This window comes from Fundulus heteroclitus, chromosome 21 (assembly GCF_011125445.2).
Source record: "Fundulus heteroclitus isolate FHET01 chromosome 21, MU-UCD_Fhet_4.1, whole genome shotgun sequence".
NCBI lineage: Eukaryota > Metazoa > Chordata > Actinopteri > Cyprinodontiformes > Fundulidae > Fundulus > Fundulus heteroclitus.
This window is the reverse complement of record NC_046381.1, coordinates 14,272,730-14,277,108: the sequence shown is the minus strand read 5'-3', so window position 1 is coordinate 14,277,108 and position 4,379 is coordinate 14,272,730. Positions and strand designations below refer to the sequence as shown.

The 4,379-nt window shown below is 36.6% G+C and overlaps 1 long non-coding RNA gene across 1 annotated transcript; it reads left to right on the top strand.

Moving 5' to 3' along the window:
- Positions 1-3,707: 3,707 nt before the first annotated feature.
- On the top strand, positions 3,708-4,379 carry LOC118556889. The gene is made up of 2 exons (XR_004927453.1): positions 3,708-3,804; positions 4,047-4,379. It is a non-coding gene; the product is annotated as an uncharacterized LOC118556889 (long non-coding RNA).

The following is a 4,379-nucleotide window of genomic DNA, read 5'->3' as shown; positions in this document are numbered from 1 at the left end:
TTAATGCGTAAATACTGTCCATGGTAGATGTTTCTATCACTTTCTACAGCATGAATTTTTGCATTTTAATAATTTGATATTATTTGTTCTTTTATATCAGAGCCTCCACGGGACCCACTAGAACATGGGGACAAGTAAAAGTGAAATACAAGAATATTCTACAAAATGGTAGCCTTTAATTATTATACTTTATTTTAAAAAGGCACTTGTTATGTCAAGAGATCCAAAATTCAGGGTCATTCCTTAGACACGGGAAGTAAAGGACGCGTGCAAACTAGGAATTTTAACAAAAAAAAAATCTTTCTCCATAAAAAATGAAAATCTTCCCTTTCCAAGTCATCCACAGTTTACACGGTAAAACTGTATTGCTCCGTGTCGAGATAATCCGTCCATAGTTTTTTCTAATACAATATACGGCTCGAAAGGAAGCAAGCCTTTCAAAGTAAAACTAAACTTCACAATAAAATGGCCCGAACAACTCTTCTTACTGAATATGATAAAAATAAAAAGCAAACTATCATACAAATAACTTTATTATAAACTAAATTTTCTATTTATGTCTCTAACACCACCTTTTCCTCTTTAAAAGCCACTGTTAAATGATGTGTTTGTCTGTTTATAACAGCCACCAAGAAAAATCTCTCTACAATCACACCGTCGCGCTGCGCTAAAGGATCCTGTCTATTGCGCAATATGCGATTAATTCGAAAAACTCTGCAAATTATTCTTGCACCTTCCGCAACAGGTTGCTGTCGTAAAAATGGACATGGCTACGGCAGACTTCCCTATCTCCTCCGCTTATACAGCCGTGATCTAATCTTGTTTACATGAAATAAGCCTGCTCTGGAGCAGGTTTAAGCTGGCGCACATGTTGCTATGACAACAAGTGCAGGATGTCTTTCGAAGAACCAAACGATCCAAGATAATGCCAAATCGTCAACAATGAAATCCTGCTAACTGAGTTAGCGACGTACGAAGACCGGACCCCAGGTGTTTTCTTTCAGCTTGTTTCCTCCTGCAGCCACTTCCCTCCCTCTGATTACCTCCACCTGTTTCTGGTTAATTGGCTCACTCTCTCTCCTTTGTTCTCCGGCCTTTTTAAATCTGTCTCCTCTGCCACTTCCCTGCCAGTTCATTGTCTTCTCTTGTCTTGTCATGTTCTATTGTGTCTTTCCATGTCTAGCCTCTGGTGAGTTTAAGTTCCACGTTTTCTGCCATATCCCTGTGTGAGTTTTTGGACTGCCTTTTTTGTGTATCATTTTTGGATTATGATTTTGACCACTGTTTTGCCAAGATCTTCTCATTAAATTCTACATTTTTACTAACCTCGGTTGTCTGGTCGAATTCTGGGTCCTCCTGTCTCTGAGCCTCCATGACATTACCCAACATTATTGCACCATTATTCGGACTAATTAGGAGAGGTGTCAATATTTTGCCTTATTCTAAGATTTACAACAGAAATGCTGGAAGTCACACCTTAGCTTTTCTCTGGAAATGGTTCAACAGAAACAACACAACTGACTGCTTTTGTGTAATTATGTTATTAGGCAACAATAACGATCCTGTTTGTATTCATGAGTAGAGAAACTACATTTGCCCATAGTGGCACTGTGTGACTCTAAAACTATAACCAAGATTAAACACTATTATTACTGCTGTTTTGATCTAGTTTCACTGTTTATTTTTGTATTGATATTCTTGTTTGTTTGCTTGTATTTTGGATATTGGAGCCTGCTATAAGGATGGTTGTTCAAATCATTACCACGTCTCTGCAAGAACTTGGCATCAGTCCTGTCTTTACATCTTAATAACTTAATGCCGATCCTCCTCTTTCTGTTGAACTCTGTGTTTTTCTCATGCAGGAATTCAAAGACATGACAGTATAGTAACAGAGAACTGCTGTTAGGCAGTAACAATTGTTCAATAGTTATTCTTTTGCAAAACAAATGCAATTACAAGAACGAGAAAAATAAGCATCTTTTGACAGTCCATTTTATTTGAGGCATTTCCCAGCTAGAAAATATTTATATTTTCATATAAAAATCAAAACTGAGAAGCACAAATACAAATAATGTCCATTGGACTGGCAGCCTGTCTAGGATGTACCCCGCCTTTTGCCCATTAGCACTGGAGACAGCAACAAACCCCCTCCACTTCCCTTCTTACTCATATAAGATGTCACCACATGCATTTCTCATGAATCTTACCTGTACATAAGAAGGATCAGATGCTGAAGCTCTTGTTTCTGTGCTTCTGTGTGTTTAATCAGGAACTAATTTAGGAAGACGCCACATAAATTACTTCAATGATGGTTATACCACTACTGCTATAGAGTTATGAAACCTAATTGATCGTGTTGATGTCATGGTGAAAACTCAGCTGCAGCAAAAAGTAATAAATTGTAGAATATAAAGTAATATAAAGTACAATATAAATCTAAATGGTTAAAAGCTTCAACTTTTGGGTCTAATGTGCTAATGTAACTTGAGAAAAGTGTCCCAGTACGTAAATTATTAAAGCACAACGTGTCAGAAATGAGCACAAACTAATAGAAAAACAAAACAGATGCAGTGTGTTCACAATAAACTTGTACACATGAATACACCAAAAACACCCACATTATTAAGTAAAAAGTTACCAAACTTTAGTTTTCACTCTGAAATAAAACTCAAACTCAAACTTAACTATATAAGTATAGCTAACATCACATTTTACATGCGCCATAGAAAAACCTGCAGTACAATGTACACCTTACTTAGCAGTTTTTAGTTACTGTTAGTCTAATTAACTAAACAATGACTAAAGAACTGCGCTCCATTCAGTTTCAGGGAACAAGGTCGACCCTTTCTTTGAGACTAAGATTAGATTAAGACTAAATAATTATCAAGGTCTGAAAGCCAAGGTGTGTTACGGGACTGAAGGTTTTTCACTGCTAGAGGACATCAAACATTTTGAAACATTTGTTATTTTAACATTTCTTTCTATTAGCAACAATGCACAGATCAACGTTTTTGGATTTCAAAGTCGAAGTTGTATAATTCAGAGTTAAAAACTAGTGAAGTAGAAACAAGTGAGGGAGTTGCTGACAAACTGGTTTAAAAAGGTGGACACTGTGGTATTTGAGATCTCTTATAACACTGTCACTATCTTTTAGTTGTTAATAGCAAAAGCAGAACTGAATCAAACTTTAACACCAATTAGTCATGTATTAAACCGTCATCTGCTTCCCTTTTAATTGTGTATGTTCATTTTCTCTCTATTTCAATTCCAAGTAAAAGTTATTTTCCTTTCTCTGCCTTCTGACAGGCTCTGTCTTTGTAGATAATAGCTGACAGTCACTCAGTCAACACCTTTCTTGAGAAATTCTTGAAGTAAGACATTACCCATTAAATGTCAGGTGTTTCCACACTGAGCTCCACCCATCATCAGGAACCACCTCCCCGTTCTCTCTCAGAGCACCTACAGCATAAATATGCTTGAAAACCAACTCATGTTAAGCTTTTGAGCCTGATAACAGCAGATACTTCTCTGTTAAAAGCAACACACGGAAACAGGATGAACTGTGGAGGATGGTCAGGGCCAAAACCCGCAGATGGGGATGTGTGCATGCTTACTAAATGGGTGAGCAATATTTATTCTTTGTCCAAATGTTGCCTTGCGAACTTTCCGTTCTGACATCTTTTTTCACTGATTGTCACACAGATGTGGAACATTTCAGAATCAAAAACAGGCAGACAATACAAGGAATTTAATGCAGTTGAATACCGGTCACAGGTTGTGGCAGGGGTTAACTATCTCATCAAGGTAATGAAGATGTATTTTATATTTTGACATATTATTTAAAAGTAACGAATGTGATTGTGTTTGTATTTGTTTAATTCAAGTCACCTATGTTTGTGCAGCATTTTTATTGAACAAGGTAATTCAATCAGGATAAAAAAAAAAAACTTTAGTCAGCAAGTTTGTGGGTACAAGAGCAGCTTAAATATTTTTTAAACATGATTTCATCTTCCTGTGGACTGAAGTGACAGTTTTTTTCCCTGCAGGTTCAGGTTGGAGATAATGATTACGTCCATCTGATGATCTTCCAAAGCCCTCTGTACATTGATACAATTACAACAAGATTTCTAAGAGCAAAGGGGGGCTGCAAACAAGACGATCCTCTTGAACCATTCTAAACATCTAGCTAAAGTGAAAACATCCTGTTTCAGCCTCCTCCAGATTAATGCTTTAAAGAAAAATGTTTTTGTATTATCAGCCAGCTTAATCCAACAATGTTCAGTTACCAGATGGGCTGTGTTAAATCTCTGTAGCACTGGAATCTGTAACAGAAATGTCAAATGTCATAAATCACATCAATAAACTTGAATTAAGGATTA